Genomic DNA, 27,521 nt, shown 5'->3' with positions numbered 1-27,521 from the left:
TTTCATGTTAGTAGATTTTATTGTACTTCTCCTAAATTACAAAATGAAAAGTTGGTTATTTCTCCAAATTTTGTTTCTTCAATTTGATATTTTTCATTAAAGTGGTGGAAGTTTTCATTTTTATTCCAAAATGACACATTTGTGTAGAAACTGCTGCTAAAGTCAGGATATTATTATATAGGATAAACGTGTTTGAGTTATCTGTACTGTGGAACATAGCATCTCTGAGAAATTCCAATGTTTATCTACATTCTTTGAATGTGTTGTCCATTACCTTAATGCATCCTTTAACTCTCTCTGTGTCTGCAAGCCATCTTAAGGTTCCTAGTTCCATGGTTGCTTCAAGGTTTTACATGTGTAAGTAGGTGAAATGCACATCTAAAATATTAACCTAGGTTTTTGTGTATTTTTCATTCCCTAGAAACATTTTTTCTATTCCATTGTAAACTCTCAAGCTGGTAACTGCTTCAGGGTGTTACCTTAAAGGCTTATGGCAGACTAAAGAATTAGGCTGCATTCTTTCTAGCTGTTGTCTTTGAAAGAACCAAGTTCTTAACTTTAATTAGGAAGATTTTAAGAAATAAAGGATAAGACAAAGCATTTATGGACATAGAAAATATCTCTGAAGAAGCAAGAAAATTACTCCTATATTTTCATTCTATTGGTGATAAGCCATAAAGAAATTCCTCAGATTAGATACACAAGGATAAAAAAGTTTTTAGAGACTTCAGCATTATGTCTGGGTGATGAGACTGGGCAGCAGCACTGGAGAGAGAGCAGAACCTAAAGAGGAAGCTAGGTTGGCTTACAAAAGAATCTCTGCAAAATTACTCTACAGCAGCAGCAGGTTTTAGATGTTAATATTCCTAAAGATTGAGTCAACACATACACTAACAATAACATATGATTTTATAGACATACATACTCATCCCCTATTCCACTTCACTCCATTTCCCCAAACTTGACATGATCCAGACCAAGGAGTATCCCCCCAAAATAGGATTTACATTATCTTTAAAGTAGATAGAATGGAGGCAGGAATTATGCCTAATCATAGACAATGAAGAAATTATCTTTATTTTACTCTTTGGATGGAAATTCATTTATGCCATATGCTTACTTCCTTGAAAATATGACCTCTTTTTCTTAAGCTACTTCATCTCCATGATTCATAGAGTAAATATCTTAGGTGTCTTTTAGGCAAACTTTGCAAAATCATTAACAGGATCTTGACTCCGTCTGATTTCAACTTAAATTTGAGTTGCAATGGTAAATGTGTGCATGTGAGTGTGTGCATGTATGCATATGTGTATAATCTCACTTTACTTTCAAGATAGCCATGTGAGGTACATATGAATGGTCCCGTGTGGCATGTACTATAACCAAATCTCAGGGATTCTAAATGGTTTATACAAGTAGTAATTTTGGAGGGAGGATTCAACCCTGACTCTATAACAAAACACTCCATATGTTTCATTAAGTCTACGGCAGCACAAATACTTAAAATAATTTATGAATTTTAAAAAGTCAAGTTAACTGTGAAGACTTGTCCACTGCCTGAGGGCAGCAGCTGCCCCTCCTTCAACTGGATGGTGGTACACAGTTTGCATTTCCCATGAACTCTGTGTGAGCAAGCACAGCTGGTCAGCTGGCATCCTCAAGACTGATGTGTGATCACCCAAGCAGCTGATGCCCATGCTTAGGTTACCTCCTTCCTCTTCCTGAAAGGTCACTGTTATCCATGCCTTGGAAAAAAGAGGGGCACAGCAAGTGTACAGCATCCTCTTCCTACAACACAATCCAGGAGAAGTCCCTGCATGGGATGAAAGGAAAATGAAATTACACCAGGACAAGATACATGTGGGCTCCCAACCACAACAAGAAATGGAGAGAGGCTAAGGGCATTTCCCTAAGCCCTTTGCTCTACACGAATTATTTAGATTTCCTTTAGAAAAAGTTTCATTTTGTAGAGGATTACTTTTGACGTGTTATTTTTTCTTTCAACTAATTATAGTGGTAAGGGAAAAATACATCATTAATAAGAATTCATGTCATAAATTCTCTCAGCAGTAGTATTTTAATTGTTAATGTATCATAGCTAAAAGATTAAGATACATCACAAGTGACCAGGAAATCCAAGGTGACAATTAAAATGCTTAGATAATTGTAATGCATACACACATATACATATAAACACTTACAATCCCCCCGCCTCACACACATAAAACATTTAGAGCAGAAAAGAGCAAAACCATCCCTAAAGCAGTTATTTATTAAAAGCAGAAGGTATGTCAAAGGCCAGTTGTAGCTTAACTGCCATTTTGGTGGAGTGATAAGCTGTTTTGCATGTGTGAAAACTGTTGCCTTTCAAATGTAATTATGCAGTTAAAGTTACAACAGATAAAATAACAGATATAAAACAACTGAATAAAAAAGGTCTGTTTCTTTATATGTTATGTAATATAATTCTTTTTCAGTATCTATATACCTAAAAATTAAAATGAGACATAAATTTGATGATTACAATTCTCCTTTTGTTTTAATAAACTTTGAATTTTAACAAAGTTGTAGATTTACAGACAGATTTACAGAGTGTTTCTGTATACTCCTCACCTAGTTTACTCTTTTGTTAGCAGCTTTTATTACTAAGGAGAAGTTGTTAAAACTAACCAACGTTGGCACATTACTCTTAACTAAATTCTGAACTTCATTTGCTAGTTTGTCCATTAATGTTCCTTTTCTATATCCCTTCCAGGATACCACACTGCATTACAGGTAGTGTTTGGCAGGTTTTTCGACTATGAAGTTACTGGAAGCCACTACTCTATCCTCACACTCTACAAACCTTTGCATATTTTAGTCTTTGAAATCGAGTCACTGAGTACAGCCCGTGCTAGGAGAGTGGGGAGGATTTAGCACCACTGCCTGTAGGGGGATTGCCAACATCAATTTTTTGGAATACTTCTCTATGGAAGATTGATCTCTTCTCTCATATTTATTTATTTATTCAGTTATTTATATCAGTGTAGATTCATGGATATTTATTTTATACTTTGTGTTATAATTCACTTCACTATAAATGTTATTAAAAACAAATGTTATTAATTTTGTTGCTCAAATTATTTCACTCTTGGCCATTGGAAGCTCTTTCAATTTTACTCTTGTGTCCCTTTCACATGTCCTTCCATTGTTCTTTAAATATCATGTCCATATTTTTTGTCACAATAAGATACTTTGATCTTATCTTGTATTTTTCCTGGTAAAGCCCTAAATCCAACCAGTATTCCAAGAAGCTTTGGCTTATTTTGTTAGAGAATGGTGTTTGAAACTAAGTTCTGGACATTGGTTGTACTCATGGCTGCCGGGATGTCCAGTCCTTTTTTCTTATCCTCATCAATTTTTTAATTAATGTACTTGATCTATGATGGTAAATTATTGTTTTAATCTGGAACTGTAAATGGCAGAGGGTAATTAATATGTATTTAGAGACATTGAAAGTGGAAAGTGAATTTAAACTATTTTGTGCCATGGTCCAATTCATTTAATTATTACTTCACTTATAGTTAGTGTGAGGTTCTCCCCATCAAAAAAATATTGGACTCAAAATTAAAGTATGTAACTTCGAGTCTCAGATTCTGTTCTCTTGAAAACTACATCACTTGAGCAGCCAAAGAGTTACTGAGGGAATTACAGTTTATCCAGTTGAATATTTCTAGTTTATAAAGTGTTAAGTGTGGGTAGGAGAGGTTACTTGCACACTCATGGCCACGGGCCAGGTTATTGCAAAAATGAGACTGGATTTTAGGCCATATAGGTTCTTATTTAGTTTACTTGTCACAAAACAAAACAGCACCTAAATCCACTTTTCTGACATTATAGATGATGTTAACTCTATTGCCTACATTTTAGAGTTGTTTTAAGAACAAATATTGAATGAATGAATAAAAATTCATATTAATGCAATATTCAACTATAATATAATTACCCTCCTTATATCAAAACATTGGTTTATACATCCAAAATGAATGAGAAAATTAAAATGCGTGGAGTGACAAATATGCTCCAAGGATTTTATATGCATCATTTAATCTACTTCAAGAAAGTGTGATTATCATCATTTTACAAATATGCAATTTTCAAGACAGAGATTTTAATTAACTTATGCAGGGTCATTCCTCTGGTAAGCTGCAGTAAACCAAACTCAGATTTTTCCCACTTCAAAACTTTCATTCTCTGCATTACTCCAAGATTCTCATTTCCTTTCTTTAGGATATGTGGTATAGAAATAGCTTAATGGTAGTAATCTTTCTACTTTCAATAAACCACATCTTACTTTTTTTATTGCTTATTCATCATATTTGCTCTGTATTATAGTTATTTATGAGCAAATTTCATCTCTCTTTGTCAATTATCTGCTCCTTACAGGCACTTCTTCATTATATTGAGGACATGATAAGTGACTGTTGGAATAAATACATGTTCTTCCCTACAAAAAGAAAAGAAGCAAGTAAATTAAAATAAAGTGAAATAAGTCCCAAGCTGACTTTCTTTTTTTGCTTAGTTAATTGTTCATGAAAAAGTAGGAAATTTCTGATTTAGTGGATCCTTTGGCAAAGAAGGTTTAGATCACTTAAATGCTAATACAATTTTTAAAATGAACTCTCAGTTATTACTATGCATATTGTTTGAATCAGGATATTCTGGCTAAATACAGCTGAAAGCCAATTGAAGTTTGGTAAAATGATACTAACAGAAACCCCAGAACTGGGCAGTCTCGGGGCTCTTTGACACATCTGTGACGGCTTCAAGGACCTGGGTTCTTGCCTGCTCTGTTCATCACTGCCTTGAATTCCATCCCCAGGTTTGTCACCTAGTATTTAAAAGATCACTGCATCAGCTTCAAGTTTTGGATCACCTCACATGATAATATTCAAAACAGTAAAAGGTGGTGAAAAAACAAAGAGTTTTCTCCCTATATAGCTCTCATTTTCATCAGGAAAATAATCGTTCTAAACATCTTTCAGTTGTCTTCCTCTTACATCTTATTGGTGAAAACTGGGTTTTTCTAAAACAATAACTAGTAAAAGGGAATATGATTAGCTGAAGTGGAACAGTTCACATCCAAGATTGGGCATACTGTTATACAAACAAAAACAAAATCATGGTAGCAAGGAAGAAGGCATGATTGCTATGGGATAGTGATCCAACAGTGCTTGCCACAAGTGTATCCAGGCTATAAATCCCATCTACATTGTCAAAGGATACAGCTGAGGCCAAGAAGCAAAGTGACAAATTAGAGAGCTGGCATGACTATAGAAGTGAGCAGAGAGCTAAGTTCCAATATCCCAGGCTGTGGTCTGGCTTACCCAAGATACTAGTGTTCTCTGATAGGTTTGATGATTTTTCTCCTCAGGAAAATGGTGGCAACACCCCAGTTCTAGAGCAAGATTATGGTGATTGAGCAGTAGGTAGACCCGAGTTAAAACACAACAACGTTGTAAATCAACTATACTTCAATTTTTTTAAAAGAAGGAAAAGTGAGGGGAAAAAAACCCAACACGAATTTAGCCTGCAGCTGGACCTAAAGGTTGAAGAATGGTCAGCTACAAAAAGAGGGATATTCCCCCCAAAAATACATTCTTGGTTTTGATTTTCTCACGTATTGTGTGGGGTTGTGTTGCTAAGCTGAATGGTTCTATTACCTGTAGTAAAACAAGGTTAGTCCCAAGAATAATGACACATTTCACAGAATAGTTATCTTCCTTGGTATTAATGAATATCAGATACTATACACATATATGAGCTTATTTATTCTGTCCAACAATTTGTGAGGTGGCTTTTACTATCTCTATTCTTTAATTGGAGAGAATGAGACCCAGAACATAAATAGTCCCAAGGTCAAACTGTAAGCAATGAGGCCCCTGTTCTGTTGAATTCCAAAGCCTGTGCTTTAACCCAGACACCATACACCTCGTATTTACAGCTTGTCAAGCTCTGATTTACAGGAGTTGTAGTTTCTTATTCTACTAGAACTTAATGGAATCTGCTAATGAATCTAATGGCTTAAAAACCAGACAGCCCATGTGTTGGAGGACTGTAGAAGGCTGTGTAGATAGCTGCTGTCCTGTAAGGTCTAGCAAGCAGTTGACTTCACCCCATTTAGATACTCTCTAGAAAGATCATCTCAAAAACATGGAAGTTTTGCAAATTTCTGTGAGCAGAAAGAACAAACCTGAACGGTCATTTTGAGTGGAATTCAGAATTGTTCAGTAGAGCCCAAAATGAAATGTGTGTGTCTCATTTAAAGAAGGACCTGAAATATCATATTTAATCAGCACTTTTTAAGCAGATGGTTACAGTGCTAGGCAGAAAAGTAAGCATGTCTTAATTTATAGGTATCTTTCAGCAGAGAAAAATATACCTAAAATGTTAAATTATTTTTCTATATCAATTGTATGAATGTGAAATAGTTCCTGGGTACCAGTCTTATACTCCAAATTTGAAACACACAAAAGGGACAGAAAAAATTGAAAAGTGCTTAGAGAAAAGATGATCTCAGCTAAAGGTAGAATGGTAAGTTTTGCAAAGCAGCATTTTAAACATGAATTTGTGAATGTGTCTACCAGAAATTCAAATTAGCTGTCCCATTTCATGAGTCTGCAAGTGTCAGGTTTCAGAGAAGCATATGTCAAATTTTGAAGAATGGAATGAACTAAAGAAATTATAACTACACAAGAAATACTAAACTTAATACATATGTGAAATATTTTATTACAATTCTAATTATCCATAAATTATTAAGTATAAGAACATAATTAAATGAAATAAAAAATATCCTATAGAAAATATTCATTATTTTCAAAAAGTTTGATATTTGCTATCCAAATATTTCATAAAAGAAAGAAAATTATTTTTAGGAATTGTTTATAATCCCTGGAAGTAAAAGTACCTATGAAATAATAGTATAAGTTTTTAAAATAATTTTACATGGAATTATTACAGGGAAGCAGCTTCTTCTCTTGACCTTGAAATGAAAGGCAATAATAATCAGAATAATAACTACATATTAAGTACTTTCTATGGGCTGGATGTTTTCTAAAGGAGATGATGAATTTCTTAAATATATGACCTTTGTTCAGTAATGTTAGAGATTGTGTTAGTTATACATGATAACAATAGCTAGCTATTACTTATTAATTTAAACATTTTAAACAGATTTTCTCTAATAACTAACACTATCCTTGTAAGTATTATTATTGAATCCACTTTATAGATTAGGAAATTGACATTTAATGGGATTGCAAAATGTACCCAAACTAAGTAATAGAGAATATGATTCCAGCATTCCACACCCTATAAATTAAACGATTAAGCCATATAGCTATTTATATCACTTGATTTGAAGATGAACCACTCAAAATCTAGGGTTAGACAGCTATCTGAGAGACAAACTTAAAGATAGGCTAAACCTGGTATATATTCACAGAGAGTTTTTAATTTATATTAAGACAAATATTTGTCATGAAATGAAATGCAGAAGTTTTATGAATTTATAGGCCAAAACAGAGTAGTTAAAATAACAAAATGTGTGCTTTAACCCCCTATACACACTGTGGTAACAAATTAAATTTCCGCCATTATCAGAATAATTTTAGTAGCTGGTAGAAAGTTCAGGAAATGGTTATTAAAGCACTTCTGCCCCCAAAATCTAACTTCACTTGTATCCTCATAGGGCCTAAAATCTCCATTCTAAGTCACTTTTTTAAGGCAGTGATGGTCATAATTAAAATTCAATTTAGCAAAAACAATATTTTAGATGGAATTGTATTTAGGACTATGGATCTAAAATACAGTGAACTTAGTAGTGCCCTAAGTTTAAGTCTGGGGATTCTTTACCCTATGTACATTCACTCACTTACCTGGTGATTTGATCCAGTCTCAAAGTTAAATATGAGAAATAGGCAGATGATCCCCAGATTTATATCTTTAGTCCAGATTTCTGCACTTAAATATAGATTCACAGCCAATGTGTAATTCTACATAGAAGGCAAAAGATGGATCTAAATAAACATGCACACAACTGATTTTCTGATCTTTCACCCCCCACCACCAATTTTCTTCTCTCACAGTGTTTCTCCATCTCACCTTTTGAAAACTTATACTCAGTAGCTCAGACCAAAAAAACCCTGGAGGTTGGGTAAGGGTTACATTTAATTTCTTTCCCTCTTTCTCATACACAAACCACCCTTAGATATACATTCTATTTCTCCTCCAAATGAATCAGAATACTCCAACTTCATTTTCAATACATATCTAGAAACTGACTGCTTCTCCCTACTTCCACCATCTTCTGTCATCCTCATTAATATAATAGCATCCTATTCTATGTCCCTGACAGAAGAACCAGAGTAATTTTATTCAAGCATAAATCAGATTTTTTTTATCTGGTCAAATTCCTTCAATCGCTTTTCCCTTTGCTAAAAGCATAAGACAAAGTATACAAGTGGATCCTGTTGTATATTTTCTATCCCAGCCCTAGAATCAACCATTTCTGCAAAGAGCTGGCTCTTTTTAATAGAAAGCAAAATTTGAATGCTGGGTGTGTTCATTGCTACTACAGTGTCATTGCTTCTAGGTTTTCTTGGTAGACAGGGCTAGAAAATATCTGGATTCTAATATATCGTTAAATTAAGATATTATTAACATATATTTTAATTATATATATATATAAATATATATATATATATAGAGAGAGAGAGAGAGAGTGTAAACCATGTTTATACATGGGTACACATGAATTCTAGAGAATGACACAGGGAAATTAGTGAGTTTATAGCAGCAAAAGATATAGGAGCAGGCAAGGTTGATGTCTATTTATAATAATCTTGGGAAACCATGGGGTATTAAATGGATTTCTCATATCTGAGAGCAAAGAGTGGTATCTAGGTAGGAGGAAACCCATAACAATGTGGGATGTACCCTTTTAACACATATTAACCTTAAGAAAACTGACTGATTATGCTAACTTGGGAATGTTGCTCTGAATCTAAGCGACATACCCTTGCTAACACTTAACATGGTGAAATACTTTTTTCACTTGTTCATTACACTCCTTTTAAAGGCTCGTGAGATTGGGCCCTCCCAAATAATTCAGAATAGTCAACTTCTTCTTAAAGTCACTTAGTAACCTTAACTCCATCTGCAAAGTACCTTCACAGAATTACCTACATTAGTGTTTGATGGAATAACCAGAGGATGGAAATGTGGGTGGGGAGGTGGGGGAAGGAGAGTCATTATTAATCTGCCTACCAAATATTTCAAATGACCCTATTCCAGTTCTGGTCAGAGATCATTGCCCCAAGCATTGACACCTGACAAAAAAGAGCAGCACATGTAAATAGTGATCAGCATCTTAAGACTTTTCATCTATCACCTGGTAATAAAACCTTAGCTAATAATCACCTATGTTTCATCCTTTCCAACTATGTTTAACTTGAATCTAATTGTGAGAAAACAAACAAACAATATGGAGAGCATTTTGACAAACAACTGGCTTGGACTCTTTAAAATTCATTATCATGGAAGAAAATGAAAATGGCTGGTACTCATCTCAATTAAAGGAAACTAAAGAGACAAGCATTGATTAGAATGTTCTCTCTGTTCCATTAAAATACATTATGTGTGGGTGGGACAGATTGTCTCTTTGGTTCATAGTTCTTTGGATCAAGAGACTCATTTCACAGAAAAATATCCATGTGAATGGGAGAAAAAGAGTATGGAATAAAGGTATGCCCCACTCTTCTAAAGTTCAATTTATGCCACTTTACTTTTACAAAAGAACTACATTGGTATCTGTTTTCACTAATGGAAAGAAATCCAAAGAGGAGTTTAGCTTTTATGAAAAAAAGTTAATTGCTTCTTTCCCTTATATCATTTCTACTAATGAAAATTTTCATTGGAACCCTCTACTTTCAGATAATAGGGGAAAACTGTACTATTTTTTCAGCAAGAAAAAAGGCAAAATTATAACCTCTGTTTTCAGAAAATAGTATTAATTTGGGAAGAATGCCTGATAATTATTGAAATTAAATTATTAAAATTATTTTAATTTTTGTATGTATCTACACATCCTCAAATAATATTTTAACATTATAATTTTAAACCCTAAAATGAAATCTTTGTTATATATCATTAATTTTTAAATGACACTTTAAATCTCTGACTAACCTGTTAGTTGATATCTAGAATTTTCTAGGAGAGAATACAGTTCAGTCTTCAAGCAGAGATACCCTATAAAATATTTTCCTGTTTATTTCATATTTATTAATTTCCCTTGAATATATTTCCACAAATGCATCTTAAGTATTTCCTACATCTTGAATATATCCTATCTGTCATAATATATTTTCAAACAAGAAATTTTGGTGGGGGCTTGAGATATTAATTCTCGTATTTATTCTGAAATTTTTATCTATTCATTTAGACCCTGACTGTCTCTATTACTATGTGAGCACTTCATTTGATATATTTAAAGTGAACATGAGAAGCAGAGAAAAATAGTTACAAATAAGTCAATATTTTGAACATGCCTTTTTTCTAATTTTAAATTACCCATCAACTTAATGTATGACTTTAAGTCTGTATAACTTTAAACTTATATGATGTGGAATTTAGTAAAGAATCAGGACAAGCTGTATTTCTAGTTAATCAATTTCTACTATGCTGAAGAAGCAGAACTATTTCAAATGAAGTACCAGAAAAATTAAGTTATATTAAATCCCCTAATATTCCAAAAATCTAACGTACAATATTAAGTTCTTTTGGTCTCTCACCAAAGCTTTAAAAATATAACAATTCTTACTGTATTTAATTTCCTACTCTTCTATAAGGATACGTATTTATTCCAAATTCTGCCATTGTGTCTTTTTATTCTATGATGACATTTTCATAAATTAAGGAAGAGAATTTCACTACACACTTAGGTAAACACAATGCTGGTATTTAAAATCAGGCAACATTTGCATGAGTTAAGGTGAAAATTATCATGGTGATAATGAAGATGATAATAACGTTGATCCTGCTGCTGTTACTGCCACTTGTTACAGTTACTACTACTACTAATACTACTTTATCACTGCATTCTCTTCTTAACTCTAAAATTGAACTTTGTATTAAAATCCCTAAATGGTAAAAATGAAACCAATGCCAAAATGAAAGGAAAAAAGAGAAAAAGAAGAAATAAGGAAGGATAAAAGAGAAAAGAGGTAGAGGGAGACAGAAGGAAGATGACTGTATCAGTGATAAACTGGGCTTAAGAAAACATTTATATAGACCTACAAGATGGCAGAGGAGTAAGACGTGAAGATCAACTTCCTCCCCACAAATACATCAAAAATACATCTACATGTGGAATAACTCCTACAGAACACCTACTGAACACTGGCAGAAGACCTCAGACTTCCAAAAAGGCAAGAAAATCCCCACATATGTGGGTAAGGCAAAAGAAAAAGAAACAAAAGAATAGGGATGGGACCTGCACCTATGGGAGGGAGCTGTGAAGGGGGAAACGTTTCCACACACAAGGAATCCCTCTCACTGGTAGGGAGCGTAGTGGGGGAAGCTTTGGAGCCACAGAGGAGAGTGCAGCTACAGGGGTGCGGAGGGCAAAGCTGAGAGATTCCTGCATAGAGGAATGGTGCCAACCAGTACTCACCATCTGACACTGTTTTCTGCTCACCTGCTGGGGCAGGTGGGGGCTGGAAGTTGAGGATCGGGCTTCATAGGGCAGACCCCAAAGAGAGGACTGGGGTTGGCTTCATGAAGACAGCCTGAAGGGGTCTAATGCACCACAGCTAGCTGGGAGGGAGTCTGGGAAAAGTCTGGACGTGCAGGAGAAGCAAGAGACCATTGTTGCGGGGTACACAAGGAGAGGGGCTTCCTGCTCTGTGTACCCACAGGCAGCAGAGCACCACCTAAGCAAGCTCCAGAGATGGGAACAAGCAGTGGCTATCATCTCAGACCCCAGAGGCAGGCACAGACCGCTACTGCTGCGAATGCTGCCCCCAAAGATACTGTGTGCAAACGCAGGTCACTACCCACACCTTGTGTGAGCCTGTGCAGCACACCACTGCCAGGGTCCTGTCGTCCAGGGTCAACTTCCCTGGGAGTTGAACATTGCAACGTCATGCTGGGCTCTGCCACCACAGGCATGCCCCGCATTCCAATTGTGACTACCATATCCTTCCCTCTCCCTGGCCTGAGTGAGCAAGAGAGCCCTAATCAGCCACTGCTTTAACCCCCTCCTGTCTGGTTGGGAACAGACGCCTGAGGGTGGCCTACATGCAGAGGTGGGGCCAAAACCAATGCTGAACCCCAGGAGCTGTGCGAACAAAGAAGAGAAAGGGAAATCTCTCTGTGCAGCCTCAGGAACAGCGGGTTAAATCCCTACAATCAGCTTGGTAAACACTGCATGTGTGTAATACCTGAATAGACAATCACTGTTCCCAAAGTTGAGGCAGTGGACTTTGGGGGAAACTGTAGACTTGGGGTTTGCTTTCTGCATTTGATTTGTTTTCGGTTTTATGTTTAGTTTAGTTTAGTTTTTAGTGTCTGTTTTCATATGTGGGTTTATTTATTGGTTTGGTTGCTCTCTTCCTTTTTTTTTTTTTTTTCTCTTTTTTCTGAGTGTGTGTGTGTATTTCTTTCTGTGATTTTGCCATTTAATTTTGCTTTTACCATTTGTCTTGGGGTTCTGTCTGTTCGTTTTTTTTTCGTTTTGTGAGCGTGTGTGTGTATGTTTCTTTGTGTGATTTTATGTTTTGCTTTTACCATTTCTCTTGGGGTTCAGTCTGTACTTTTTTTTTTTTTCTTCTTTTTGTGAGTGTGTATATGTATGTTTCTTTGTGTGACTTTCTCTGTTTAGTTTTGTTTTTACCATTTGTTTTGGAGTTCTCTCTGTTTGGTTTTATTTTATTTTATTTTCCTTTTCTTCTATGCCTTGCATCTGACAAGGTCTTGGTACTCCGGCTGGGTGTTGGGCCTGAGCCAGTGAAGCAAGAGAGCCGAGTCCAGGACACCAGACAGACTCATGGATCACCAGAGACCTCACCAAGAGGTCTCTGGTGATTCATGTAATATTAATCGGTGACGGGTCCCCAGAGATCTCCGTCTTAACACTAAGATGCAGCTCCACCCAATGGACAGCAAGCTCCAGTGCTGCATGCCCCATGCCAAACAACTAGCAAGACAGGAGCACACCACCACCCATTAGCAGAGAGGCTGCCTAAAGTCATACTAAGTTCACAGACACCCCAAAACACCACCAGACATGGCCCTGCCAACCAGAGGGACAAGATCCAGCCCAACCCACCAGAACATGGGCACCATTCCCCTCGCCAGGAAGCCTACACAAGCCACTGAACCAACCTCACCCACTGGGGGCAGACACCAGAAATAAGAGGAATGATGAATGTGCAGCCTTGCAAAAAGGAGACCCCAGGGCTTCCCTGGTGGCGCAGTGGTTGAGAGTCTGCCTGCCGATGCAGGGGGCATGGGTTCATGCCCCGGTCTGGGAAGATCCCACATGCCACAGAGTGGCTGGGTCCATAAGCCATGGCCGCTGAGCCTGCACGTTAAGTTAAACAAAATGAGAAGACAGAGAAATATGCAACAGATGAAGGAGCAAGGTAAAAACCCAACAGATCAAACAAATGAAGAGGAAATAGGCAGTCTACCTGAAAAATAATTCAGAGTAATGATAGTAAAGATGATCCAAAATCTTGGAAATAGAACAGAAAATACAAGAAACATTTAACAAGGACATAGAAGAAATAAAGAGCAAACAAACAATGATGAACAACACAATAAGTGAAATTAAAAACACTGTAGAAGGAATCAATAGCAGAAAAAATGAGGCAGACGAATGGATAAGTGAGCTGGAAGATAGAATAGTGGAAATAGTGGATAGAATAGTGGAAATAAATGCAGAAGAGAAGAATAAAGAAAAAAGAATGAAAAGAAATGAAGACAGTCTTAGAGGCCTATGACTCAATATTAAATGCACCAACATTCGAAGTATAAGGGTCCAAGAAGAAGAAGAGGAAAAGAAAGGGTCTGAGAAAATATAAGAAGAGATTACAGTCAAAAACTTCCCTAATATGGGAAAGAAAACAGTCAATCAAGTCCAGGAAGTGCAGAGAGTCCCATACAGGATAAACCCAAGGAGAAACATGCCAAGACACATATTAATCAAACTATCAAAAATTAAATACAAAGATAAAATATTAAAAGCAGCAAGGGAAAAGCAAAAAATAAACATACAAGAGAATCCCCATAAGCTTAACAGCTGATCTCTCAGCAGAAACTCTGCAAGACAGAAGGGAGTGGCAAGACATATTTAAAGTGATGAAAGGGAACCTACATCCTACAACCAAGATTACACTACCCAGCAAGGATCTCATTCAGATTCAACGGAGAAATTAAAACCTTTACAGACAAACAAGAGTGAAGAGAACTCAGCAACACCAAACCAGATTCACAACAAATGCTAAAGGAATTTCTCTAGGAGGGAAACACAAAATAAGGAAAAGACCTACAATAACGAACCCGAAACAATTAAGAAAATGGTACTAAGAACATACATATCAATAATTACCTTAAATGTAAATGTATTAAGTTATCCAACCAAAACACACAGACTGGCTGGATGGGTACACAAAAAAGACCTGTATATATGCTGTCTACAAGAGACCCACTTCAGACCTAGGGACACACACAGACTGAAAGTGAGGGGATGGAAAAAGTTATTCCATACAAATTCAAGTCAAAAGAAAGCTGGAGTAGCAATTCTCAGGCAAAATAGACTTTAATATAAAGACTATTACAAGAGACAAAGAAGGATACTACAAACTGATCAAGGGATCAATCCAAGAAGAAGATAGAACAATTGTAAATATTTATGCAACCAACATAGGAGCACCTCAATACTTAAGGCAAATGTAACAGCCATAAAAGGGAAAATCAACAGTAACACAATAATAGTAGGGGACTTTAACACCTTTCACCAATGGCCAGATCATCCAAAATGTAAATAAATAAGGAAACACAAGCTTCAAATGACACATTAAACAAGATGGACTTAAGTGATATTTATAGGGCATTCCAACCAAAACAACAGAATGCACTTTCTTCTAAAGTACACATGGAACATTCCCCAGGATACATCATATATTGGGTCACAAATCAAGCCTTGGTAAATTTAAGAAAACTGAAATTGTATCAAGTATCTTTTCCGACCACAATGCTATGAGACTAGAGATCAATTACAGGAAAAAAACTGTAAAAAATACAAACACATGGAGACTAAACCATATGCTACTAAATAACCAAGAAATCACTGAAGAAGTCAGAGGTAATGAAAAAATACCTAGGGTTTCCCTGGTGGCACAGTGGTTGAGAGTCCGCCTGCCGATGCAGGGGACATGGATTCGTGCCCAAGTCTGGGAAGATCCCACATGCTGTGGAGCGGCTTGGCCCATGAGCCATGGTCACTGAGCCTGCTCGTCCGGAGCCTGTGCTCCGCAACAGGAGAGGCCACAACAGTAAGAGGCCAACATACAGCAAAAAAAAAAAAAAAAAAAAAAAAAAAACCTAGAGAAAAATGACAATGAAAACACAATGACAAAACCTATGGGATGCAGCAAAAGCAGTTCTAAGAGGGAAGTTTACAGCAATGAAATCCTACCTCACGAAACAAGAAAAATCTCAAATAAACCCCCTCACCTTACACCTAAAACAATTAGAGAAAGAAGAACAAAAAACCCCAAAGTTAACAGAAGGAAAGAAATCATAAAGATCAGATCAGAAATAAATGAAAAAGAAATGAAGGAAATAACAGCAAAGATCAATAAAAGTAAAAACTGGTTCTTTGAGAAGATAAACAAAATTGGTAAACCATTAGCCAGACACATCAACAAAAGAAGGGGCAAGGCTCAAATCAACAGAAATAGAAATGAAAAAGGAGGAGTAACAACTGATACTGCAGAAATACAAAGGATCATGAGAGACTACTACAAGCAACTATATGCCGATGAAATGGACAACCTGGAAGAAATGGACAAATTCTTAGAAAAGTACAACCTTCCAAGACTGAACCAGGAAGCAATAGAAAATATAAACAGACAAATCATAAGCACTGAAACTGAAATTGTGATTAAAAGTCTTCCAACAAACAAAAGCTCAGGACCAGAGGGCTTCACAGGTGAATTCTTTCAAACATTTAGAGAAGAACTACCACCCATCCTTCTCAAACTCTTCCAAAATATAGCAGAGGGACAAACACTCCCAAACTCATTCTACAAGGCCACCATCACCCTATACCAAAACCAGACAAAGAAGTCACAAAGAAAGAAATCTACAGGTCAATATCACTGATGAACATAGATGCAAAAATCCTCAACAAAATACTAACAAATAGGATCCAAGCACATTGAAAGGATCATACAACATGTTTAAGTGGGGTTTATCCCAGGTATGATATTCTTCAAAATATGCAAATCAAACAATGTGATACACCATATTAACAAATTGAAGGGTAAAAACCATATGCTAATCAGAAAAGATGCAGAAAAATCTTTCAACAAAATTCACACCCATTTATGATAAAAACTCTCCAGAAACTGGCATAGAAGGAACCTACCTCAACATAATAAAGGCTATATATGACAAACCCACAGTCAAAATCTTTCTCAATGGTGAAAAACTGAAACCATTTCCTCTAAGATGAGGAACAAAACAAGGGTGCCCACTCTCATCACTATTATCTGACATAATTTTGGAAATTTTAGCCACTGCAATCAGAGAAGAAAAAGAAATCCATATCAGAAAAGAAGAAGTAGGGCTTCCCTGGTGGCACAGTGGTTAAGAATCCTCCTGCCAATGCACTGGACATGGGTTCGAGCCCTGGTCTGGGAAGATCCCATGTGCCGCGGATCAGGTAGACCCATGCGCCACAAATACTGAGCCTGTGCTCAAGAGCCCTTGATCCACAACTGCTGAGCCCACGTGCAACAACTACAGAAGCCCACGTGCCTAGAGCCTGTGCTCTGAAATAAGAGGGGCCACCACAGTGAGAAGCCTGTACACTGCAACGAAAGAGTAGCCCCTGCTCCCCGCAACTAGAGAAAGCCTGCAAACAGCAATGAAAACCCAATGCAGCCAAAATAAACAAATTAATTAATTTAAAAAAACAAGTGAAACTCACTTTTTAGCAAATGACATGATACTGTACATAGAGAATTCTAAAGATGCTACCAGAATACTAGTTGAGCTAATCAATGAATTTGGTAAAGCAGCAAGATACATATTAATGCACAAATTGCTTGCATTCCTATAACTAATAACAAAAAATCTTAAAGAGAAATTGAGGAAACACTCTCATTTACCATTGCAAGAAAAAGAATAAAATACCTAGGAATAAACCTACCTAAGGAGACAAAAGAACTCTATGCAGAAAAATGTAAGTCACTGATGAAAGAAATCAAAGACAATACAAACAGATGGAGAGATATACCATGTTCTTGGATTGGAAAAATCAACATTGTGAAAATGACTGCACTACCCAAAGCAATCTACAGATTCAAGGCAATCCCTATCAATCTACCAATGGCATTTTTCACAGAACCAGAACAAAAAGTTTTACAGTTTGTATGAAAACACAAAAGACCCCAAATAACCAAAGCAATCTTGAGAAAGAAAAATGGAGCTGGAGGAATCAGTCACCCTCACTTCAGACTATACTACAAAGCTACAGTGATCAAGACAGAGTCTGCAGTGTGTGTATCATTGGAAACTGAAAAAATTTTTGTTGGTTTTATTAACGTGATAGGTTTCTAGGGAAGGCCTACTAAATAACTATGTCTAGTTTCACAGTTACAAATAAATTACAATGTAACTTTGAATAAATTAAGCTCAACATAAAGGAAGGATACTGATAGTTGCTACTACCCCTTCCTTGAGGGGCTCTTGTAAAGCACTGAATTAAGTAACAGAGGTTTATATGCATGCATATATTTTCAATGATATTTGTACACACTTAAAAAGAACTCTACAGAATGCATTATAAAAACCTTGATGCTGTGTGTCCCTAGTTCCCAGCTCTCTCATTAAAACTATTTAAATGAACAAAATGTTATCTATTAGGATAGCTATCACAGTACTCCAAATACTACTGCTTGCAGTACCCTGTCCCAACCATTTGCCTTCCTCTTCCCATTAGTCCTTAATTCAGAAACCCCAGAGATTTGTTCATTAATTTATGAACATATTTCTTCATTCAGCCAAGAAAACTGATTGATCCCTTACGAAATTTCAGGCACCCTTCTTCAGTATGTTTTATAGGTATGTTCAGGAAACATAGCAGTGATTAACACAGATGAATATAGCCTCTCTCGAGCTGAGGGGAGAGACAAAAGTAAAGAAGCAAATATAAAATCATAAATATAAATACGTAAATGAAAATTGAATAAATGGGTAGAATAACTAGTATATCAGATAAGTGATGGAGAAAAACAGCAAGCAGGGAAGGGAGATGGAGATTGTTACCTGGTAGGAAGAGGCTGCGATCTGAAACTCAGTGATCACTGAGGGCTTTCTGGGGAAGATAAAATTTAAGAGGGAACCTAAGGTTGTGAGAGGGAGCAAGGTGCATATCTGGGAAGTGAATAGTACACGCAGAGGGAACAGTCAGATGGAAAGGCAATGAGGCAAGAGTGGGTTTGGAGTATCCAAGGAGCAGAAAGGATGTCAGTGTGTGGAAAACAGAGGGAGCAAAGTGGAGAGGAGAAGGAAACAGTCAAGAGGCCCAGATTTCTAGGGCTGTGGAGGCACTTTGAGGACTTTGCTTTTCCTGTGAATAAGCCATTGAAGAGTCTAGAGTGACATGATCTGACTTATGTTTTAACAGGATCTCTCTGGATGCCATGATGATTAGAGACTGCAGGAGAATAAGGACAAGCCCCAGAAGACGAATAGTTGATTCAAAGAAGTGATTTACTCAAACATGCGCCTCATCCTCAGTGAGGACGCAGAGCAGGGATCGGCAAATACTGGCCACAAATCAAATCAGGCTCTCAGCCTGGAACTGTGTGACTGAGAGCTAATAATGGTTCTCACGTTCAGAAAGTTTGTTGAAGAAGAAAGAGGAGGAGAAGTTACAGAAACTGTATATGGCCCACAGAGCCTAAGATATCTAAAATCCAGAAAATGCTTTCCAACACCTGATGGAAGGCATCTGGCTGGTAGGAGGTCCTCAGCAAAATTTGGAAGAGGAATACATGAGTCAGTTAGTTCCTGAAAACACTGTAAAGTGATAGGTGTCAAGAAACATTTATGCCTTCACCCTTAACCTTCACAAATAATGCCATTTCCATTGAGCTATTGAAAAATATATTCTGGCTTTCAAAACAATAAACCAGAGGGCATTTTCTCACATAGGCAAGGTCATAAACAACTGTCAGCTAAAGCTGAAATAGCAACAAATCAAATAATAACAAAAACATTTTTATAGATTTTTAAACCTTACAAAGCATTTTCATGTTCATTATCTAATTTAATCCTCAAATCAACGCCATGAGATAGTTATTATTTTCCCATTAGAAACGACCACATGTTAAATGCTTAGTGATTGCTCAAGAAAAGCTGAAATCTTGAGTGTTACCTCTATTAATGCCAAGGTTGGGTGTTTTCCCATGGGAACATTGGATGCTAAAATCAACAGGGATTTTCAGCTCAAGATGGCAGACCAGGAAATATATTTACTTTCTGGTCCTACTGAAACCATATTTAAATAAAACTGTAGAAATACCAAAATTCAGCAACCAATAAAAGCCAAGACATTGTGGAAGTCATCAACCACAGAAAGATTTCAACACATTTCGAGAAGACAAACAATGAAATGGAGGGGCCATGAATAAAATAATGAAGAAAAGATTACCCTAAGTAGGGTCTGCACAAAGCCAGTCAGCTTTTGCTGAGCTCTGTTTATACTAAAGGGCAGACGAAAGAAGAGGGGCTGAAAACAAGGAGACAAAAGTCATTTTAGGAAAAACAGTTCATTTAATGAGCTCCAGGGAGCACTCAGCCTGCTACCATACTCAATCATGTATTACAGTGGATTGTTGGTAAGCAAGACAAGAAAACAGGGAACAAACAAAGAAAAATCAAGACACAGTTTCTTACTGAACTCTTCTCAAATGAGATCAAGAAATTATGGTTCAATGCCATAGCTGTAAATCATTTCTGCTCTTGGAGAGGTTAGAAAGGGCTTATAATATTTACCCTTTTTATTCAGACAGAATTTAGGTCTGAGCAAAAGCTTTTGTGTCCTCCAACCTCAAAGTTTATTGAGGATGGAAGTCCAAATTTGCTTTGACATACCATAAACAGAATCTCATGAGCAGAGGGTCAAACTAGTTTTGGAATATATGAATTACGCCCAGTGTTATTTTAAATAGATTTTAAACTAAAATATATAAATTTTTACAGATCTATATGATTCTGGGTTCTGAAACTTCTACATGTTACATCCTGATATATAACACACAATGTCAGTCCCAGGAGAGAGAAAACACTCCAATGAAGCAAGCCAAAGAAACAAGATTCGAACAAGGTAAAGTGATGTGTAGACCAAGACCAGGATTTTTCAATTCTTTCCTGTCATGCTGTAGCTTCCAGCTCCTGAATAACAACACATGTTTTCCTTGTCCTAGCACACAAGAGTATGTCTCCTCTCTGGGGCATAAGAAGCTCTAGAGTTACATATGTGTAGTACAAAGTGGACCCAGCTGGCATACTCACAATGACCAAATTCTGTTGATCGTACTTTATTTTAAACCAATACATCGCTCCATGCTGAAGTTGCAATAAATGATATATTTGCTTTCTAGACATGAATGAGATGCCTTACTGGATATACTCCAGGAAGGCCAGAGAAACTGGCTTCTAATCCATACAGAATAATTCATTGATGAATTCCTTTCAGGATAGTCCATGATTTATCTAGAATATAAGCTTTACATACCTGGATCCTTCAAACTAGATCAAAGGGAAAAATCTAGGCTGCAAGCCTCAATTAGAAATGTGGGATGGTGCTATGCTGACAACTGGTGGTCCCTGACCTATCTTCTGAGATTAGAACCCAGTGTGGTGGATGACCAATTCACCCATTGAACAAAAGAACACCTCCTGCAGGGACGTGTATGTGTTCATTACAGGTATGGCACTTAGGGCTAAGTATCATAAGGACTTCAAGAAAAAAAGAAAAAGTATCACTTGAAGCATATATGATAAGGAGGCACCAGAGTCCAGAGCACGAGCTCTGGAATCACACAGGCTTGCTTCGAATCCTGGCTAAGCCACTACCATCTGTATACCCTGAAGAACAGTCAAAGGTTTAAATGTTGTTTTACCAAATTTTGAAAAACAAGTGAAGAAAGAACCTATCTGCCAGGAAGGGACATCGTGGGGTGCAGCATCCAGTCGGGTCAGCGCTCTGCATCTCCTGCTCAGAAGCCTTCACTGCCTGGCTCATGGTGATGCTGGCAGCTCAGCAGCCATGGAGAAGGTGCTCCTGTCTCCAGGGCTCGCACACAAGCTGGGGAGGTCCACGGAGGAGGCGGGCCACAGCCTGGAAAGCTCTGGGTGCATCCTGCACTCACCTCTGAGTAGGCTCTGGTCTCTGGGCCCCGTTGTGGGGAAGGGCTGGCCGATACATACCCAGGGCTGAGGGGCCTGCAGAGCCGGTGCCCAGGCAGGATGAGTTCTGGAGGAGAAGGCTTCCACAGTCCCCAACAGTCTCCCCATGGTGGCCCATCCGGTACCAAACACCTGCCACCCACAGTGAGAAGTCCCAGCCGCTAGAAAGTCCAGAAGGGCTCGAGTTCTTTGCCCTTGGGCCGGGTTCCTCCAGGGGCTGGGCTTGCGTGGGTCCCCCAGCCCACCCCCTGACCCACCAGCCCTTGCTCTGTGACACGTACAATGGAATGTCAAGACCCAGGCTGAGCCGTCCAGTGTCCAGTGCGTGCTAGACCTAGAGAACAGTTAGAAGCTAGGGAGAAGTTCTCCCACTTTCACTCTCTTTTCTCAGATCAGGCAGGCAGCACATCTCACCCCGAAGCCATGGACACCACACCTCCTTCCCAGGCTACCTTTTTCCATTCTGCCCTTGTTTTCCCTTTCCATTCTGCCCCCCTTTTCCCCAGCCCCCCATTTACGGCTTCGGGGGTCATCGGTGCTTCAGCAGGCAGCACGTCTGACCCCGAAGCTATGGACACCACACCTCCTTCCCAGGCTACCTTTTTCCATTCTGCCCCTGTTTTCCCTTTCCATTCTGCCCCTATTTTCCCCAGCCCCCCTTTTACGGCTTACGCCGGTATCGGTGTTTCAGCAGGCAGCAGCTCTGACATCAAAGATATGGACACCACACCTCCTTCCCAGGCTGTCATTTTCCAGTCTGCCCCGTCTCCAAGTAGAACCACTACCCATTTCACACGGCTGTTCCTAGTTCTGGGAACACACCACTCACTGGTAGCAATGCCTCAGCCCATGCCTCGACTCATTTACCATTGCATTGGCAATGCTGGCCAACAGATAGACCAACACTTCAAAGTTATGACAGAAAGTTGAGTAAGTTATATGCTTGGAATTGCATTTATTATTATTAACTAGCACAATTGTAGTGCTTAGACTATAACAAGTAATATTCTAAGTGCTTAGCAAATATTAACTCACTTAATCCTCATAATGTCAACCCTATAGGTAGGTAATATTCATAATATTCACCTTTTTGGGGAGAAACTGAGGCCCAGAGGGGTTGAATAGCTTGTCTAATGCCACACAGTAAGTAGGGTGCAGAAACCCAGCATGAAAACCAGACCGTCTAGACTTTCATCACTTTGCTGTGTCACCTTATTAGATGCTGTGGTTAGGGAAAGAACTAAACTGACAAGACTGAACTAGAGAGGGGAGAAATGAAAAAATGACTGATCCTAGAAACTAGAGAGGATTTCAGCTCAGAAATTTCTGGTGATGAGACCCGGAAGAACAAGAACTTGGTTGGAATATTAACTTGGGGTAGTATCTGAATCCATTGAGAAATGGTTTTGTTTTGTTTTTTAATTTAGAAAGGCCAGTTGGATGAAGATTAATGAAAAAAAAAAAGGAGAAAGGAAAAGAGGAGGTGCCTTAAGTGAGACATAACCGCTTCCCTCTAAGTACTAGGGGTGGGGTCCTGTGGAAAAGGATGGAGCTCGCTCTACAGGTTTGTCACCAGGATGAACAAGGAGAAACATGGCAACCATTGTACTGGTTTTGATGATCTCTCAAAACCAAGACTTCAGTTTCCAAGAACTACCTACGGTAGCATACCTACCATGTGTCAGACATGCCACCAAGTGTGTTTCCAGTCACACATTTTAATTGGAGAAATAGTTCCTCTGAGGTACACATTAGTTCCCTATGGCTGCTGTAACAAATTACTACAAAAATGCTTGCTTCAAACAAAACACACTCGTCTCTTATGGTTCTGGAAGACAGACTTCCAAAACCAGTTTCCCTGGGCTGGAACCAGGAGTTGACAAGGCCATCCATCCTCCTTCTAGAGGCTCTAAGGGAGAATCCGTTTCCTTGACAGCATTCCTTGACTTCTGGCAACATCAATCCAACCCCAACTTCATCATCACATTCTCTTTGGAGTAAAAACTCCCTCTGCCTCTCTCTTACGAGAACACCAGTGGTTACATCTGGGTCCATCCAGGTAGTCCAGAAGAATCTCCCCATCTCAAAACCGTTACTTACATCCCATTGGCAAAGTCCCTTCTGCCATTTAAGGTGACATTCACAGGTTCTGGGGATTAGAAGGTGGACATTTGGGGGCAATGGTATTATTCAGTCTACTACAAGGTAGATACTATTATCTTTCGCAGATGTAGGAATTGAGATTTAGGGAAGTAATTTGTCTCAGGTCTACAATTTCCAGAGTAGAGATTTAAATTCTGCCACTGAGACTTTAGGACACACTCTAAACAACTTTAACCTGTGGCCTTAATTATTGCATACTCCTTGGTTAAGAGTCACACTTAGGTATCAAGACCCAACTGAATATAACACAAGTACTGTCTCCTCTTTCACTATGTTTGCCTGATGTATTTATGAATCTTGCCCAGAGCAGAAGAGTTCAGAAAATTGTAATGCATGTTTACCAAGAGAAAGCATTTACTGTTTGATATGCACAGAGTAAAGGAAGCCTATTTAAAATAAAATAAAATAAAATATGCCACCAAATCGTCAAGTGTCACAACAGAGGTAACCCAATGGGAGTCTTGAGGAGACTAAAATGATCTCCAATAGTGCACGTGAGAAAAGTTTCACTAAAGGCAGGTGTAGTTCAGCCAAGCCCTACAGCACAGAAGTAGGAATTTGGATATGTATGAATGGGAAAAAAGACATTTTAGGCATGGGAAACAGTTTAATGCAGAATGGATGAGAAATATACATTAGACCTTTCTAAATCAAATGGCTTATTAACCCAGTAAATCAGATTTAGTCAGTCAAACTAGCTTTAGCTGATTACTTATCCAGGGGATAGCTGCTCAGAGTAATTTTTGTCATAGAACAGTAAATTAAATTGTTGAACTATAGCTTTAGGCTTGCTAAGTGAAATAGATTGCTCTAGATGATTTTGAAGTGACTTACTTGGTACTATTCACGAAATTGGTGGTTAACACCTGCTTAAGACAACATAGCGAATTAATCTAAAAGAGTACTTGAAGTAGTTACTGTGTAAAGTATCTGTTCAGTAGCTCATGGTAAATGGATGTTTATAATCCCCATTGGACAACCAACCTCTTTTTTGCAAATGGTAATGTGAATTGCTGTTGCATAAACTATAGTAATGACCACTTATCTAATTTGTTGTCCAAACCAGAAATCTTCTAACACAGGTCTCCTAATAAAAATAAGCACGAAGGTAACACACACTGGGTGTCCCCCATGTGTCTGTGCATGCATCTATATCTCACTGAACCCCCATAACAGCCCCCAAAACAGGGACTCTGAGTGTCCCCATGCTGCTGGTGGAGAAACAGGCACAGGAAGGTTCAATAGTCTACCTACCTAAGATCACACAGAGGGTGGGAGAGCCCGTTTTTAAACCATCTGCCTCCAATTCCAGGTGCCAGGAGCCAGATTCAGCCTACAGGCCTCTTCTGCTCGTCTGGAGGTGAAACCATGTGTAAGGATTAGTCAAATTCTGTCTTCACTCATCAAGGTAGCTTGAACACTTGCACATACTCCAAATAGCATATAGCATAAGCAATAAGATGTTTGCCCAGGGTATTGTCCAGGAACTTGGCATCAGCTGTGTCTAGTTAGGCTGAGCTGGTTAAGACTGCAGAGGACCACCGATCTTCCACCTGGGCAAGTGCCTTTTGACCTCCTGCCTTCAGAGGGCCGAACACTCCAGCCAGAGAATGTGCTGAGCCCTGTAGCCTAGTTATGCCATCTCAGAACAATTATGAGCACATCTTTTTCCAATCACCTTTCCTCATGCTCCCCATGCCTCCCACTGCCCTGTTTCTTTATTCTTTATCCCACAGATACCCCAAGCCCCTTGCCTTTGGAGAGGCGGATTTGAGACCTATTCTCACATCACATCCTCGCTTGGCTGCCCTGTGAATAAACCTCCTCTTTGCTGCAAACCTCAGCATGTCAGCGTTTTGGCTTGCTGCGCCTCAGACAAAATGGTTGGGAGTAGTGGTACAGGTCCCTTGCCTGTGAAGGAAACTGGTTACTAGTAGGCATATTGCGGATGTTTTCTCCTCCCGGGGGGCAGACGTCCTGCTCTTCCAGAAAGAAGGGAGAAAGGCAGGAGCTGGACCATTGCTCTCAGGGTCACCGTCACCTAGGAGCTCGTTAGAAGCACAGAATCCAGGCCCCACCCAGAACTACTGAATACCAGTCTGCATTTAACAAGATCCACAAGAGAGGCATACCCATATTAAAGTTAGAGAGGCATCAAGCTGTCATTGTCTTCTCCGCAGCTAATGAAAATGAAGCAAAGATTCATCCCGAGCCTACTCTGCCTCAGTCACCTGGATATCACATGAGCTCATTTAATCCTCCCCAGAACCTGCAAATGAGACTGAGGGTCAGAGTGGTCAAGCACCCAAGGGTCCATAAAAGAACATGACCAAGGCTCACTGGAGCTCAGACCTCCAAAGAAGAAGGCCCCTGAGCACAGCATGGCACCACCGCAGCCCAAACCGTGGGCCTGGAGGGTAGGCCAGGCTCCCCACGCAGAGTTCACACCATTCGACAGATGCCCACAGCAGACCACAAGGCAATATGAGAAGTAAGTTCTGATTGTGGAATCTCTGAATTTTGAGATTTAAAGAAAAAAATCTGTTTTCAGGGGCTGGTTAAAACAGTTCTACCAAGGAGTAAAGACAGGGCATCTCAAGGCCCCTTCTGGACTTAGAATTTAATGCCTATTTATTGAGAAATGCTCCGTGCATTTGCTCAGTCCTACGTTAAGATGAAGTTCTCTGTGCCCTAGAAACTTAGGTTCTAAAAAGGTCACAGAAATGGGTGAGACCTAAAAAATGCCAGAACAATGCAACAGCCTTAACCAGACTGTCTTTGCTTTGCCTTGCTTACAAGTCACTGACCTTAAACTGAATATGGTGTCATGTCTTTATTTTTCTTGAAGTTTTTTTTTTTAAAGATCATATAAAGATTTTCTTCCATGGTTAAGACTTTCATATTGTATTTTTCTTAAAATGGAGTGTGGTACATAAACCCTCCATCAAATGATTGCTTATAACTCACCTTGCTTTATTAAGAATACCGCTAGAGGTTTCTATGCACCTAGTAATAAAAATTCATTTTCAGGATCATTCAAACCAATGAAAATCCAAGTTTACAGAGCACAAGATAATGAAAATTCTCTTGACCAGCATCTTTTACTACTTTTAATCTGTTAACAGACCCTAAGTGTCTCAGATGAAAGGTACTGTAGCGGGAATTGACATCGTTAACAGCATTCCATACAGGGAACTGTTGATTCTTCCAATTTCTCAAAAATTTGGACACTTTGACTGCCTCTATAACATCTCTAGGGTGTGTGAAAGAAAAAAAAAGAGGGCTGTACAATGTATTTCTCAAAATATACACAGAAATAGTTTGCACATACAAACAGGGAAACCTAATAAATAATGTATAGGGAGCAATGTAATGTCGATAACGGAACTACTCATTTCGAAAGACAACACTGTCACCAAGTGTCCCCTCACCAAAACTGACTGGGAATTTTTAGGGGCCGCCAAACCAGAGGTGGAGATTTATAGGAACCTGGGATGTTTGAAAAATGGTTTTGGACAACCTCCTCAAGGAAGGCACCAAGCACCATCCCAAATTGCAAAAATGGCTCCAGGTTGACTCCTTGTGTCCTCACTCTTTGCAATGACATT

At 38.5% G+C, this 27,521-nt stretch overlaps 1 pseudogene; it reads right to left on the bottom strand.

Moving 5' to 3' along the window:
* Positions 1 to 519: 519 nt before the first annotated feature.
* Positions 520 to 27,521, bottom strand: part of LOC132508580 (centrosomal protein of 78 kDa-like) — a 59,210-nt pseudogene continuing 32,208 nt past the window's right edge.

This window comes from Lagenorhynchus albirostris, chromosome 18, assembly GCF_949774975.1.
Source record: "Lagenorhynchus albirostris chromosome 18, mLagAlb1.1, whole genome shotgun sequence".
NCBI classification, from domain to species: domain Eukaryota; kingdom Metazoa; phylum Chordata; class Mammalia; order Artiodactyla; family Delphinidae; genus Lagenorhynchus; species Lagenorhynchus albirostris.
This window is presented reverse-complemented; position numbering and strand designations above follow the sequence as displayed.